This window comes from Bombina bombina, chromosome 1 (assembly GCF_027579735.1).
Source record: "Bombina bombina isolate aBomBom1 chromosome 1, aBomBom1.pri, whole genome shotgun sequence".
In the NCBI taxonomy this organism is placed as follows: Eukaryota; Metazoa; Chordata; class Amphibia; order Anura; family Bombinatoridae; genus Bombina; species Bombina bombina.
Genome location: NC_069499.1, coordinates 30,789,875 through 30,807,683, shown reverse-complemented (window position 1 = coordinate 30,807,683; position 17,809 = coordinate 30,789,875). Strand labels below are relative to the sequence as shown.

Genomic DNA, 17,809 nt, shown 5'->3' with positions numbered 1-17,809 from the left:
GGTCTTGGTGGAACCATAAGCTGTGGTACTCATACGATTAGATCTGGTTAAATGCAGGATTTAGACTTGTTGGTATGTATTTCAATATTAAGTCAGCTGTAGTGTAAACTGAACAGTTTTAAGTTAACCTGTCTCATTTCAAACACTGAGAAATCTTAGTCTGAAAGTATAACATTTTATGCAGATGTAAAAATCTTAGATAAAATGCCTCCTTGCATCTGGAAATTCCTTGCATAAAGGGGCAGTAAACTGGAATGTAATTAAATACATTTTATATATATATATATATATATATATATATATATATATATATATATATATTAAAAATATGCATATCTGCCAAAAGGGCACATACCATTTGTGTATTGAGGAGGAAACATTTCTGCATGGTTTTAAATATAGAATTTCTACAGCATTGTCAAATAATCATAAATACAGGGCTGCTAAAAAAATGTGTTTTTATGGACCCCTGGCCCCACCATACAACTACTACCACACTGAAGTTACAATCCGAAATTGCACAAATAAATAAAAAAACATTTGCTAAGTCCTAGCTCCTCTGCAAATGAAAGTGATCTGCCGTATGACTCATACGCACACTGTACAAACAAAGTGCCAAGTCTGTCTCACACTGTGCATAGTGGTTTAATGCACACTCAGAAATCCTCTCACATGCTAATACTTTACTCCTTGTAATAACATTTCCCATGCTCAATTAGCACTCTGCTGTAGTACCCACTGGTGGCTGCCAAAATTAATTTTTTTTTTTAGTTCTTGCCTCATGGGGCCCCCCTGGCCCATTGAGCCCCTGACAGGAGTCACCCCTGTCACCCCCTGATGGCGGCCCTGCGCTTGTGCATGTGTGTATGTGTGTGCATGTGCCATTGTGTGTGTGTGTATGTATGTATGTGTGTGCATGTGCCATTGTGTATGTGTGTGTATGTTGCGTATACTTGTGTATGTGTTTGTTTTGTGCTTGTGTGACTGTGTGTGTACATTGGTGTGCATGTGTGTGCATGTGTGTTGAGTGTGTGTGCATGTGCAAATGTGTATGTATGTGTGTGTGTCTATAGTGTAAGAGTTTTTGGATAAATTATATAATATATACATATTTTTTAATGTAGCATATATATGTGTGTATATATATATTTGTGTGTGTGTGTATATATATATATATATATATATATATATATCTGTGTATATAGTTTGTGTGTGTGTATGTATATATTCCTCGTGTTTGTAAATGTTGTCTTGTCTCGTCTCTTACAAGTTTGATATCATTGTTTTATTTAAATGAATTGTATCCATGGACAGCACTGCGGATTATGTTGGCGCTTCATAAATAAAGTATAATAATAATAACAATAATAATGTATATAATAATAATAATAATAATAATAATGGTAATAATAACAATAATAATAACAATAATAATAATAATAATAATAATGTATATATTGCAAGTTGGGGAGCCTTCAAGGATTCTTGCACATGGGCCCTAAGGCTTCTAGTTAGGCTTCTTTTTCTAAACCTACCTCAGTATGCTCTAGAAAGGGGCTTAGTTTAAACATAAGTAAGCCCTGCAGGGGAAAGAGGGAAATGCAATAACAGCTTAAAGAGGGAACATTTGTTTAAATGATGTTCTCCTAATCACAACAATTAATGTTAACTTCAATGTCACTTTGATGTAATTTTTTCTTTGCTGTGGCTTGAAGAGGTCATTTGAAAATGTACTTAATTCCTATAGTAATATCTTTATATTCCTGGGAGGGTGTCTCTGTCCAATAAAACTGCAGAAGTATTTATTTTTCAGCCAATGAACAATCAGTCCCTAGGGATTAGCTGTGTACAAACAGGTAACTCCTTTTAGTTTCAAAATCAACTTAAAAAGCTTAAAATAAACCTTTTTACCTGTAAAAAAATATATATGTGTCATGTTTAAATATTTTTGTTTAATGTCCCTTTAAGTTCACATTTACTTTTACTCTGAAGTTGTAAGTATGTTTTTCTCTCTTCTCATATACTCTTTGTGCTAGATTACAAGTCGAGAGTAAACAGTAATACAAATCAATAACAACAGTGCAAACAATAATTCACAATTGTATTAGAGATTGTTGGTGAAAATAAATTTCAACTAATGTTAATGGATAAATAAATTGCACCTTCTATACTTTCAGTGGGAAGCTGTAGTAGCACACATTGCACTTGAATCACTATTTTTCGGGTGTTGCGTTTACAATCCGAAATACCACTTTTGCATTTAGCACATTTTAAAATGAGGTATTAATTGTTATCATTGCTATTGCCCATTCAGAAACATAGAAGGTGTATAGCAAATGTTTTACAGACCTCCCAACTGTCCCTTTGTGAGAGGGGCTCTGTCCTGCTATCCCTCTGAGTCTGTTATATGTCCCTATTTGCAAAATATCCCTTAGACCGGCCCATAGACTGCCCAGGTAAACAAACAAACTACCCAGGTACACCCCCACAAACAGCCCAGACAAACCCCCACAAACAGCCCAGACAAACCCCCACAAACTGTCCAGGTAAACCTCCACAAACAGCCCAGGTAAACCCCCACAAACAGCCCAGGTAAACCCCCACAAACAGCCCAGGTAAACCCCCACAAACAGCCCAGGTAAACCCCCACAAACAGCCGAGGTAAACCCCCACAAACAGCCCAGGTACACCCCCACAAACAGCCCAGGTAAACCCCCACAAACAGCCGAGGTAAACCCCCACAAACAGTCCAGGTACACCCCCACAAACTGTCCAGGTACACCCCCACAAACAGCCCAGGTAAACCCCCACAAACAGCCCAGGTAAACCCCCACAAACAGCCCAGGTAAATTCCCACAAATTGCCCAGACAAACCCCCACAAACTGCCCAGACAAACCCTCACAAACTGCCCAGGCACAACCCCACAAACTGCCCAGGCACACCCCACAAACTGGCCAGGCACCCCCCCCACAAACTGCCCAGGCACACCCCCACAAACTGCCCAGGCACACCCCCACAAACTGCCCAGGTACACCCCCCACAAACTGCCCAGGTACACCCCCCACAAACTGCCCAGGCACACCCCACAAACTACCCAGGTACACCCCCACAAACTGCCCAGGTACACCCCACAAACTGCCCAGACAAACCCCCACAAACTGTCCAGGTACCCCCACAAAATACCCAGACAAACCCCCACAAACTACCCACGTACACCCCCACAAACTGCCCAGGCACACCCCCACAAACTGTCCAGGTACACCCCCGCAAACTTCCTAGGTACACCCCCACAAACTGCCCAGGTACACCCCCACAAAGTGCCCAGTTACATACTCAACAAACTGCCCAGGTACACCCCAACAAACTGCCCAGGTACATCCCCCACAAACTGCCCAGGTACACCCCTAAAAACTTTCCAGGTACACCCCCACAAACTTCCCAGGTACCCCCCCAAACTGCCCAGCTACACCCCCACAAACTGCCCAGGCACACCCCCACAAACTGCCCAGGCACACCCCCACAAACTGCCCAGGTAAACCCCCACAAACATCCCAGGTACACCCCCACAAACTGTCCAGGTACACCCCCACAAACAGCCCAGGTACACCATCACAAACAGCCCAGGTAAACCCCCACAAATTTCCCAGACAAACCCCCACAAACTGCCCAGACAAACCCCCACAAACAGCCCAGGTAAACCCCCACAAACAGCCCAGGTAAACACCCACAAATTGCCCAGACAAACCCCCACAAACTGCCCAGACAAACCCCCACAAACTGCCCAGGCACAACCCCACAAACTGCCCAGGCACACCCCACAAACTGGCCAGGCACACCCCCACAAACTGCCCAGGTACACCCCCACAAACTGCCCAGGTATACCCCACAAACTGCCCAGGCACACCCCCACAAACTGCCCAGGCACACCCCACAAACTGCCCAGGTACACCCCCCTCAAACTGCCCAGATACACCCCCCACAAACTGCCCAGGTACACCCCCCACAAACTGCCCAGGCACACCCCACAAACTACCCAGGTACACCCCCACAAACTGCCCAGGTACACCCCACAAACTGCCCAGACAAACCCCCACAAACTGTCCAGGTACCCCCACAAAATACCCATACAAACCCCCACAAACTACCCACGTACACCCCCACAAACTGCCCAGGCACACCCCCACAAACTGTCCAGGTACACCCCCACAAACTTCCTAGGTACACCCCCACAAACTGCCCAGGTACACCCCCACAAAGTGCCCAGTTACATACTCAACAAACTGCCCAGGTACACCCCAACAAACTGCCCAGGTACATCCCTCACAAACTGCCCAGGTACACCCCTAAAAACTTTCCAGGTACACCCCCACAAACTTCCCAGGTACCCCCCCAAACTGCCCAGCTACACCCCCACAAACTGCCCAGGCACACCCCCACAAACTGCCCAGGTACATCCCACAAACTGCCCAGGTACACCCCCACAAACTGCCCAGGTACACACCTATCTATCTATCTATCGGGTACTTATAGAGCGCAAACTAATCACCCGTGAGGGTCTCAAGGTGCTAAGGGGAGGATAGGAGGAGGGGATGGGCGTTCAGTCGAAGGTCCTTTCTGAACTTTGTAAGGGAGGTGGATTGTCAGTTGCAGCGGTAGGGTTTTTGCTGCCATGTGGGAAAAGGATCTTCTGCCCGCTGTAGATTTGCTGATGTGGGGGATGACTGCGATTGCTTGGTCGGCCGATCGGAGTTGTCTGGCAGGGATGTAGAAATTTACGCGGTGGTTGAGGTATAAGGGTCTGATGTTGTGTAGGACCTTGAACGCATGGGTAAGGAGCTTGAAAGTTATTCTCTTGTTGATGGGGAGCCACTGAAGGTTCCTTAGGTGTTTGGTTATGTGAAATTGGCGAGGGATGTCGAGGATGAGTCTGGCTGAGGCGTTCTGGATATGTTGGAGTCTCTTTTGGAGTTTGATTGTGGAGTCGGCGTAGAGTGCGTTGCCGTAGTCCAACCGGCTGCTGACGAGGGCTTGGCTGACTGTTTTCTTGGTTTCAGTAGGGATCCACTTGAAGATTTTCCGTAGCAGGTGGAGAATGTGGAAGCATGTTGAGGTGATGGCATTGATTTGTCGGTCCATGGAGAGTGAAGAGTCCAGGATGAAGCCTAGATTTCATGCGTGGTCAGTTGGGGTTGGAGGGTGACCGAGGGCTGTGGGCCACCAGGAGTCGTCCCATGCAGATTTATTGGGTCCGAGGAGTAGGACTTCGGTTTTGTCTGTGTTCAGTTTGAGCCGGTTGTCATTCATCCAGGCAGCGACACCCCCACAAACTGCCCAGGCACCCCCCCACAAACTGTCAAGGTACATCCCACAAACTGCCAAGAAAACCCCCCACAAACTGCCCAGGTACACCCCACAAACTGCCCAGGTGCACCCCAGTCGACAACCTTTTTCTGTAAAGTGCCAGAAATATTTTAGACTTTGTGGTCCAAGAGGGCAAATTAAGGATATTAGATGGGCATTTTTATAACAAGAGAGAAAACACATTTCCAGATATCTTTATTAACAAAATGCAAGTTAACTGTGGCTGTAGTCTTATTTTCAGTTTTTATTTTTTGTGAAGAAATTCTGCTGTGATGAAACTGTTTTAAATTGTCAATTTTTACTTTCTGTTTCTTTCCCTTGAGTTGTGTTGACGTTTATTGTAGTGCGCCGAGCAGCGCTACAAAGTGATGAGAGCACCACGTACTGACTATTTCACAACCGCTCAACTCTGACATTAGTATTACTGACAATGGGGCCAATTATCAAGCTCTGTGCGGAAACAATAGTTATGAAGCAGCGGTCTAAAGACCGCTGCTCCATAACTGGTCCGCTGCCTCTGAGACTGCGGTCTTCAATCCGCTCGATCACATATGATCGGGCTGATTGACAAATCTGCAGGGGGCGGCATTGCAAAGCAGTTCACCAGAACTGCTTGTGCAATGATAAATGCCGACAGCATATGTGCGGCGGACATGATACGCTACATTGTATCATGTCCGTCCACACTTTAGTAAATCGGCCCCAATATATCAACTAACGAGTCTGTTTGCAAATAAACTTTATGGGGCCGAATTATCAAGCTCCGAATGGAGCTTGATACCCCCTGTTGCAGGCTCGCCTAAAGACCGCTGCTCCATAACTTGTCCGCCTGCTCTGAGGCAGCGGACAGATATCAACACGATCGAATACGATCCGGTTGATTGACACCCCCTGCTAGCAGCCGATTGGCCGCAAATCTGCAGGGGGCGATATTGCACAAGCAGTTCTGGTGAACTGCTTGTGCAATGCTGTCGGCATTTATCGATGTGCAGCGGACATGATATGCTACATCGTATCATGTCCGCTCACACTTTGATAAATATGCCCCTATGTACATTATTTTCACGTGTCACAAAATATTCTTTTTGTGCTCATATTACGTGAATAGAGACCCTGTCAATCTGCAAACTATTCACTGCACTCTGGTGTTTTTTAATCTCCTGTAACTCTCTTCTGGTACGTGAATAGAAACCCTGTCAATCTGCAACTATTCACTGCTCTCTGGTGTTTTTTACTCTCCTGTAACTCTCTTCTGGTACGTGAATACAGACCCTGTCAATCTGCAACTATTCACTGCTTTCTGGTGTTTTTTACTCTCCTGTAACTCTCTTCTGGTACGTGAATACAGACCCTGTCAATCTGCAACTATTCACTGCTCTCTGGTGTTTTTTACTCTCCTGTAACTCTCTTCTGGTACGTGAATAGAGACCCTGTCAATCTGCAACTATTCACTGCTCTCTGGTGTTTTTTACTCTCCTGTAACTCTCTTCTGGTACGTGAATAGAGACCCTGTCAATCTGCAACTATTCACTGCTCTCTGGTGTTTTTTACTCTCCTGTAACTCTCTTCTGGTACGTGAATAGAGACCCTGTCAATCTGCAACTATTCACTGCACTCTGGTGTTTTTTACTCTCCTGTAACTCTCTTCTGGTACGTGAATACAGACCCTGTCAATCTGCAAACTATTCACTGCACTCTGGTGTTTTTTACTCTCCTGTAACTCTCTTCTGGTACGTGAATAGAGACCCTCTCAATCTGCAACTACTCACTGCTCTCTGGTGTTTTTTACTCTCCTGTAACTCTCTTCTGGTACAGGAATAGAGACCCTGTCAATCTGCAACTACTCACTGCTCTCTGGTGTTTTTTACTCTCCTGTAACTCTCGTCTGGTACGTGAATAGAGACCCTGTCATTCTACAACTATTCACTGCACTCTGGTGTTTTTTACTCTCCTGTAACTCTCTTCTGGTACGTGAATAGAGACCCTGTCAATCTGCAACTATTCACTGCTCTCTGGTGTTTTTTACTCTCCTGTAACTCTCTTCTGGTACGTGAATAGAGACCCTGTCAATCTGCAACTATTCACTGCTCTCTGGTGTTTTTTACTCTCCTGTAACTCTCTTCTGGTACGTGAATAGAGACCCTGTCAATCTGCAACTATTCACTGCACTCTGGTGTTTTTTACTCTCCTGTAACTCTCTTCTGGTACGTGAATACAGACCCTGTCAATCTGCAAGCTATTCACTGCACTCTGGTGTTTTTTACTCTCCTGTAACTCTCTTCTGGTACGTGAATAGAGACCCTCTCAATCTGCAACTACTCACTGCTCTCTGGTGTTTTTTACTCTCCTGTAACTCTCTTCTGGTACAGGAATAGAGACCCTGTCAATCTGCAACTACTCACTGCTCTCTGGTGTTTTTTACTCTCCTGTAACTCTCTTCTGGTACGTGAATAGAGACCCTGTCAATCTGCAACTATTCACTGCTCTCTGGTGTTTTTTACTCTCCTGTAACTCTCTTCTGGTACGTGAATAGAGACCCTGTCAATCTGCAACTAGTCACTGCTCTCTGGTGTTTTTTACTCTTCTGTACGTGAATAGAGACCCTGTCAATCTGGAAACTATTCACTGCTCTCTGGTGTTTTTTACTCTCCTGTAACTCTCTTCTGGTACGTGAATAGAAACCCTGTCATTCTGCAACTACTCACTGCTCTCTGGTGTTTTTTACTCTCCTGTAACTCTCTTCTGGTACGTGAATAGAGACCCTGTCAATCTGCATACTATTCACTACTCTCTGGCGTTTTTTACTCTCCTGTAACTCTCTTCTGGTACGTGAATAGAGACCCTGTCAATCTGCAACTATTCACTGCTCTCTGGTGTTTTTTACTCTCCTGTAACTCTCTTCTGGTACGTGAATACAGACCCTGTCAATCTGCAACTATTCACTGCTCTCTGGTGTTTTTTACTCTCCTGTAACTCTCTTCTGGTACGTGAATACAGACCCTGTCAATCTGCAACTATTCACTGCTCTCTGGTGTTTTTTACTCTCCTGTAACTCTCTTCTGGTACGTGAATAGAGACCCTGTCAATCTGCAACTATTCACTGCTCTCTGGTGTTTTTTACTCTCCTGTAACTCTCTTCTGGTACGTGAATAGAGACCCTGTCAATCTGCAACTATTCACTGCTCTCTGGTGTTTTTTACTCTCCTGTAACTCTCTTCTGGTACGTGAATAGAGACCCTGTCAATCTGCAACTATTCACTGCACTCTGATGTTTTTTACTCTCCTGTAACTCTCTTCTGGTACGTGAATACAGACCCTGTCAATCTGCAAACTATTCACTGCACTCTGGTGTTTTTTACTCTCCTGTAACTCTCTTCTGGTACGTGAATAGAGACCCTCTCAATCTGCAACTACTCACTCCTCTCTGGTGTTTTTTACTCTCCTGTAACTCTCTTCTGGTACAGGAATAGAGACCCTGTCAATCTGCAACTACTCACTGCTCTCTGGTGTTTTTTACTCTCCTGTAACTCTCTTCTGGTACGTGAATAGAGACCCTGTCAATCTGCAACTATTCACTGCTCTCTGGTTTTTTTTACTCTCCTGTAACTCTCTTCTGGTACGTGAATAGAGACCCTGTCAATCTGCAACTAGTCACTGCTCTCTGGTGTTTTTTACTCTCCTGTAACTCTCTTCTGGTACGTGAATAGATACCCTGTCAATCTGCATACTATTCACTACTCTCTGGCGTTTTTTACTCTCCTGTAACTCTCTTCTGGTACGTGAATAGAGACCCTGTCAATCTGCAACTATTCACTGCACTCTGGTGTTTTTTACTCTCCTGTAACTCTCTTCTGGTACGTGAATAGATACCCTGTCAATCTGCATACTATTCACTACTCTCTGGCGTTTTTTACTCTCCTGTAACTCTCTTCTGGTACGTGAATAGAGACCCTGTCAATCTGCAACTATTCACTGCTCTCTGGTGTTTTTTACTCTCCTGTACGTGAATAGAGACCCTGTCAATCTGCAAACTATTCACTGCTCTCTGGTGTTTTTTACTCTCCTGTAACTCTCTTCTGGTACGTGAATAGAAACCCTGTCATTCTGCAACTACCCACTGCTCTCTGGTGTTTTTTACTCTCCTGTAACTCTCTTCTGGTACGTGAATAGAGACCCTGTCAATCTGCATACTATTCACTACTCTCTGGCGTTTTTTACTCTCCTGTAACTCTCTTCTGGTACGTGAATAGAGACCCTGTCAATCTGCAACTATTCACTGCACTCTGGTGTTTTTTACTCTCCTGTAACTCTCTTCTGGTACGTGAATAGAGACCCTGTCAATCTGCAACTATTCACTGCTCTCTGGTGTTTTTTACTCTCCTGTAACTCTCTTCTGGTACGTGAATAGAGACCCTGTCAATCTGCATACTATTCACTGCTCTCTGGTGTTTTTTACTCTCCTGTAACTCTCTTCTGGTACGTGAATAGAGACCCTGTCAATCTGCAACTATTCACTGCACTCTGGTGTTTTTTACTCTCCTGTAACTCTCTTCTGGTACGTGAATAGAGACCCTGTCAATCTGCAAACTATTCACTGCACTCTGGTGTTTTTTACTCTCCTGTAACTCTCTTCTGGTACGTGAATAGAGACCCTGTCATTCTGGAACTATTCACTGCTCTCTGGTGTTTTTTACTCTCCTGTAACTCTCTTCTGGTACGTGAATAGAGACCCTGTCATTCTGCAACTATTCACTGCTCTCTGGTGTTTTTTACTCTCCTGTAACTCTCTTCTGGTACGTGAATAGAGACCCTGTCAATCTGCAAACTATTCACTGCTCTCTGGTGTTTTTTACTCTCCTGTAACTCTCTTCTGGTACGTGAATAGAGACCCGGTCAATCTGCAACTATTCACTGCTCTCTGGTGTTTTTTACTCTCCTGTAACTCTCTTCTGGTACGTGAATAGAGACCCTGTCAATCTGCAACTATTCACTGCACTCTGGTGTTTTTTACTCTCCTGTAACTCTCTTCTGGTACGTGAATAGAGACCCTGTCAATCTGCAACTATTCACTGCACTCTGTTGTTTTTTACTCTCCTGTAACTCTCTTCTGGTACAGGAATAGAGACCCTGTCATTCTGCAACTACTCACTGCTCTCTGGTGTTTTTTACTCTCCTGTAACTCTCGTCTGGTACGTGAATAGAGACCCTGTCATTCTACAACTATTCACTGCACTCTGGTGTTTTTTACTCTCCTGTAACTCTCTTCTGGTACGTGAATAGAGACCCTGTCAATCTGCAACTATTCACTGCTCTCTGGTGTTTTTTACTCTCCTGTAACTCTCTTCTGGTACGTGAATAGAGACCCTGTCAATCTGCAACTATTCACTGCTCTCTGGTGTTTTTTACTCTCCTGTACGTGAATAGAGACCCTGTCAATCTGCAACTATTCACTGCTCTCTGGTGTTTTTTACTATCCTGTAACTCTCTTCTGGTACGTGAATAGAAACCCTGTCATTCTGCAACTATTCACTGCACTCTGGTGTTTTTTACTCTCCTGTAACTCTCTTCTGGTACGTGAATAGAGACCCTGTCAATCTGCAACTATTCACTGCTCTCTGGTGTTTTTTACTCTCCTGTACGTGAATAGAGACCCTGTCAATCTGCAACTATTCACTGCTCTCTGGTGTTTTTTACTCTCCTGTAACTCTCTTCTGGTACGTGAATAGAGACCCTGTCATTCTGCAACTATTCACTGCACTCTGGTGTTTTTTACTCTCCTGTAACTCTCTTCTGGTACGTGAATAGAGACCCTCTCAATCTGCAACTACTCACTGCTCTCTGGTATTTTTTTACTCTCCTGTAACTCTCTTCTGGTACGTGTATAGAGACCCTGTCAATCTGCAACTATTCACTGCTCTCTGGTGTTTTTTAATCTCCTGTAACTCTCTTCTGGTACGTGAATAGAGACCCTGTCAATCTGCAACTATTCACTGCACTCTGGTGTTTTTTACTCTCCTGTAACTCTCTTCTGGTACAGGAATAGAGACCCTGTCAATCTGCAACTATTCACTGCTCTCTGGTGTTTTTTTACTCTCCTGTAACTCTCTTCTGGTTCGTGAATAGAGACCCTGTCATTCTGCAACTATTCACTGCTCTCTGGTGTTTTTTTACTCTCCTGTAACTCTCTTCTGGTACGTGAATATTTACATAGAGCAAATGATTTTAGTTTGTCAATTTAGTCCTACATCTGTTGTACTGTTATCCAATGTCTTATTTCTAATGTTCATTTAATTGCCATGTGATGTTCAATCCTTATCAATACTTGCTATTATTCTAAAATGTATAGCTGTCTTATTCCATAGTTTTAACCTCCCCCAAATTTTATTGTCTGTTTACTTAACATCTCACCCTGACCAGACCAGAATCTAACTTTCCAATTGTCTTTGATTAGCAATCAACTAAATTTGGTGGATTTAGCTGACTGCCCTCCCTGCATATATTTCACACCAGTCTGTGTTGTGCATTGCTATAACAACATATGTTCACATTTTCAAAGTGAACATTTTATAAGTGAGGCATTAGCAATAGAATTATACAAGAATTGAACAAGGATTGGGCAAGGGGCAAGAAAAAGGCAGGTACTTTTGTAATATTATGTTTGATATACCTTACTGTTTTCTTATGCAATTGCTACTGTAATACTGTGCCTTATGTGTTTAACTGGTTCCCTCTTTTGTAAAAATGCCTAATATCTTCATATTCCTTTTTGCTGCCTTCTGTCTTTATAACAAACTACATTATTCAATTACTCCTTCTCCCTCTCCACCTGCACTGTTCATTAGCCGATCTCTCTTAAACTCACCTTACTTTTGTACTCACAAACTTTACCTATTCCTAAACACTCTCTCTCCCCCCTGCACCTTGTCTCAAAAGCAGTCTCATTACTGCAAACCTGTATCTCATCTCATGTCACTCTCCCTCTTGCTTTTACTAACTGCTGGGGACATCTCCCCTAATCCTGGTCCCCAACAACTGCCTAACCGTGCACATCCATGTATACCATCCCACAGACTCAAAAACTCTGACAACCTTACTCACATTCCTCTTGCATCAAAAGCCACTACCCCTTTCACTTGTGCACTTTGGAACTCTCGCTCTGTTTGCAACAAACTCACTTCCCTACATGACCTCTTTATCTCCCACTCCCGCAACCTTCTAGCCCTAACAGAAACCTGGCTCTCTCCCCTAGACACAGCATCCACTGCTGCTCTGTCACATTGGGGTCTCCACTTCAGCCACACTCCTAGGTCTGGTAATAGACAAGGAGGTGGTGTAGGTATTTTACTTTCCTCTCGTTGCACCTTTCAACAAATACATCCCATCTCTTCCCTCACATTTTCCTCATTCGAAAACCCACATGATTCGCTTATTCTCTCCTCTTTCTATATGTGTTGCAGTCATATACCGTCCTCCTGGCTCCTCAACTCAATTTCTAGATCACTTGGCTGCCTGGCTACCTTATTTCCTTTCCTCAGACACCCCTTCCCTCATTCTTGGTGACTTCAACATCCCTCTTGACAATCCCACTGCCTCCTCTGCAAAACAACTTCTGCAACTCACTTCCTCTTTCGGTTTGTCACAATGGACTGATTCTCCCACTCACAAAGATGGTCACTCCCTTGACCTGATCTTTAGCTATTGATGCACTCTCTAAAACTTCACAAACTCCCCCTTTCCTCTTTCTGACCACCATCTCCTTACTTGCAACATATCATCCCTCCCTACAACTCTCCCTCCTTCTGCTCCTCACACCAAACTTCACAGAAGCATTATGTCATTAGATCAACAACAGCTTTATAATTCCCTCAAACCTCTCCTCTCATCCTTCTCCTCTGCCCTGACCAATCTATCTGCCACTATAATTCCACCCTTACATCCGTCCTTGACAATCTCGCCCCTCTTATCATAGCTCGGAAATCAAACACTCATCCTCAGCCCTGGCATACTCCTCTGACACGATACCTACGCAGATGTTCCCGTACTGCTGAACGGCACTGGAGAAAATCTAGGAGTTCAGCTGATTTTCAACATTACAAATGTATCTTGAACTCCTACTACTCTGCCCTTAATTTCCATGAGCAACACTACTTCTCTACTCTTATCTCTAATCTTTCTTCAAACCCAAACGTTTGTTCTCCACTTTCAATACTCTTCTCCGACCTCCCCCACCTCCTAATACAACTTCTCTGTCAGCTCAAGACTTTGCCAACCACTTCAATAACAAAATCGACTCCATCAGAAATTAAATCAACTCTCAACATAATTCCATTCTCTTACCCCCTCAAATGCTCTCAATCAACCACAACCCACATAACCTTAAACTTAGCTCATTCTCCCCTGTTACTGAGGAAGAAGTTTCGGCACTTATACTGCGCTCTCACCTCACTACCTGTCCCCTTGACCCTATCCCCTCACAGCTACTCCCCTTCCTCACTGCCACCCTTACCCCTATACTCACACACACTTTCAACCTCTCCCTCAGCACCGGTATATTTCCCTCATCGCTGAAACATGCACTGGTCACACCTATCCTCCAAAAACCTTCCCTTGATCCTACCTCCCCATCCATCTACCGCCCTATTTCCCTCCTCTCTCTTGCATCAAAGCTTCTCAAAAAAATAGCTTATGCACGCCCATCCCATTTCCTTACAATAAACTCCCTCCTTGACCCATTGCAATCTGGATTTCGTCCCCATCACTCCACAGAGACAGCAATTTTTAAGGTTACCAACGACCCTCTTACAGCAAAATCAAAAGGCCACTTCTCTCTGCTTTTCCTCCTTCATCTGTCCGCAGTCTTTGACACTGTTGACCACCCTCTTTTGCTCCAAACCCTCCAATCCTTCGGCATCTGTGACACAGCCCTCTTGTGGCTCTCTTCCTACCTGTCAAACCATACCTTTAGTGTAGCCTTCTCTGGGGCCTCCTCTGCCCCATCACCACTTTCTGTCAGAGTACCGCAAGGCTCTGTCCTCGGTCCCCTTCTCTTCTCAATCTACACGTCATCACTAGGTTCCCTAATAAAGGCCCACGGTTTACAATATCATTTGTATGCCGATGACACCCAAATCTACTTCTCTGCACCAGACCTATCTCCTTCCTTGCTAACCCGTGTCACTAACTGTCTTTCTCACATCTCTAACTGGATGTCCTCTCACTACCTCAAGCTAAATTTCTCCAAAACTGAGCTCCTTATTTCCCCCCCTTCTTCTAAACTCTCCACCCCCAATCTCTCTATAACTGTCGACAACTCCATAATTACCCCTACCCCGCATGCCCGATGTCTCGGGGTCACATTTGACTCAGATCTTTCTTTCACTCCTCACAGTCATTGGCTAAAGCCTGCGGCTTCTACCTTAAAAAACATCTCTAAAATTAGACACTTCCTTACACAAGACACAACTAAGATTTTAATCCACTCTCTCATTCTTTCCCACCTCGAGTACTGCAACTCTGTCCTCTCTGGTCTCCCCACCTGCCGCCTAGCTCCTTTACAATCCATAATGAATTCCTCTGCCAGACTCATCTTCCTTACACGTCGCTCTTCATCTGCTGCACCTCTCTGCCAATCCCTTCTCTGGCTTCCTCTTGCCTCTAGGATCAAACACAAAATTATCATTCTGACATACAAAGCCCTCAACTGCACTGCTTCCCCCCCCTATATCTCAGACCATGTCTCCAGATACTCTCCCTCCTGTCCCCTTCGCTCTGCTCACAACCTCCTACTCTCCTCCTATCTTGTCACCTCATCACACTCCCGTTTACAGGACTTCTCCAGACTGGCTCCCATCTTGTGGAACTCTCTGCCTCGCTCCACAAGACTCTCTTCTAGTTTTAAAAGCTTCAAGTGCTCCCTAAAGACTCTACTGTTTAGGGACGCATACAACCTACACTAACCTTTCTTTATACCAGTTCCTCTCCTCCATTGCTATCCCCTGAACCCCCTTAGCATGTAAGCCTAAGAGTCCAGCTGTCTTAAGAGCTGACTACAACAGTGCAACTCTTGGCAGGGCCCTCTACCCATTTGATCCCTATAATTGTTTTGTTGTACTCCGCCTTTGTTTATAGCGCTGTGGAATCTGTTGGCGCTCTACAAATAACCGATAATAATAATAACTAAACCTTCTCTGGTAATTCTCTTTTACCATTCACCTGTAATATTGGGTTGGGCGCTATTCTGAGCGTGGGACTGTGACATTGATCATGCACCCTGCGCTATCAATATTGCTCCGCTTGTAATCTAGACCTATGTGTTTAACCCTATTTAGGCCTATGTGTTTAACCCTATTGCAGCCTCTAAGTAGGAAATGACTGGTGTTTGGCAGCTACAATCGACTGGCACTCCTGATTGGCTGACTGGTGTTGTCCTGCTTGTGACTCCTTTTTGGAAGGGTTTTGCCGTCACTACAATGCCTTACTAATTAGAGCATGTATTGTTTCAGTAGCACGCCCCTTTAATGAAAATGTTTAAAACTGTAAAGTTATTTAGCTCAGTTTTACATTGAATAAATCTCACTAATCCAAGTGATAAAGACAAGCCTACAGCAGACTAGTCCAGTGAGTTTTGTGTGTCACCTGTTTGCTGACATTCCTCTGGTAATTGTCACACTTATGTATGCAAACACTGGGGTGAAGGCGCTGGTGCCGCTTTATAGGAATTCTTAGTGACTCTGTGCACAAAACACCAGGTTAGTCGTGTGGGGAAACAGAAATGGTAGGAAAAATTCACAGAATCCTGATCTGACTTAGACTGCTGCATGCAGGAGGTAAGGTCATATTTACCCTGAGTATCCTGTTGTACAGTTGTAGGTTTGTGTCACGGTCAAGGGGACCTAGTGTAGTGGCACACAACTACACACAGAAATAAACAGACACACGCAAGCACTAACACAGATACAGAAGCAGACTGATACACAATTATGCACATACACATACAGACACACACAGATACACAGTGACACACATACATATACACACTGATGCACACACACACACAGATACACAGTGACACACATACATAAACACACTGATGCACACACACACAAGCACAAACACAGTGACACACATACATAAACACACTGATGCACACACACACAAGCACAAACACAGATACACAGTGACACACATACATATACACACTGATGCACACAGACACACACAGACACACACAGATACACAGTGACACACATACATATACACACTGATGCACACAGACACACACAGATACACAGTGACACACATACATATACACACTGATGCACACACACACAAGCACAAACACAGATACACAGTGACACACATACATATACACACTGATGCACACACACACAAGCACAAACACAGATACACAGTGACACACATACATATACAAACTGATGCACAGACACACAAGCACAAACACAGATACACAGTGACACACATACATATACAAACTGATGCACACACACACAAGCACAAACACAGATACACAGTGACACACATACATAAACACACAGACACACACAGATACACAGTGACACACATACATATACAAACTGATGCACACACACACACAGACACACACAGATACACAGTGACACACATACATATACAAACTGATGCACACACACACACACACACAGACACACACAGATACACAGTGACACAGATACATATACAAACTGATGCACACACACACAAACACAAACACAGATACACAGTGACACACATACATATACACACTGATGCACACACACAAACACAGATACACAGTGACACACATACATATACACACTGATGCACCCACACCCACACAGACACACACAGATACACAGTGACACACATACATATACACACTGATGCACACACACACACACAGATACACAGTGACACACATACATATACACACTGATGCACACACACACACACACAAGCACAAACACAGATACACAGTGACACACATACATATACACACTGATGCACACACACACAAGCACAAACACAGATACACAGTGACACACATACATATACACACTGATGCACACACACACACACAGATACACAGTGACACACATACATATACACACTGATGCACACACACACAAGCACAAACACAGATACACAGTGACACACATACATATACAAACTGATGCACAGACACACAAGCACAAACACAGATACACAGTGACACACATACATATACAAACTGATGCACACACACACAAGCACAAACACACATACACAGTGACACACATACATATACAAACTGATGCACACACACACACACACACAGACACACACAGATACACAGTGACACACATACATATACAAACTGATGCACACACACACAAGCACAAACACAGATACACAGTGACACACATACATATACACACTGATGCACACACACAA

The 17,809-nt window shown here is 44.1% G+C and overlaps 1 protein-coding gene across 5 annotated transcripts in view; it reads left to right on the top strand.

Annotated features, from left to right (window-relative positions):
- Positions 1–17,809, top strand: part of SYT16 (synaptotagmin 16) — a 319,451-nt gene that overhangs the window by 69,065 nt on the left and 232,577 nt on the right. For 3 of the 5 annotated variants that reach the window (XM_053697291.1, XM_053697288.1, XM_053697292.1), the window contains exon 1: positions 16,086–16,188. The exons of 1 other annotated variant lie outside the window; for it this stretch is intronic. The gene's annotated coding sequence lies outside the window, so the exon portion shown is untranslated. Of the gene's footprint in view, positions 1–16,040; positions 16,189–17,809 lie in introns of those variants that run through there. One more of the 5 variants, XM_053697290.1, reaches the window with a different exon arrangement.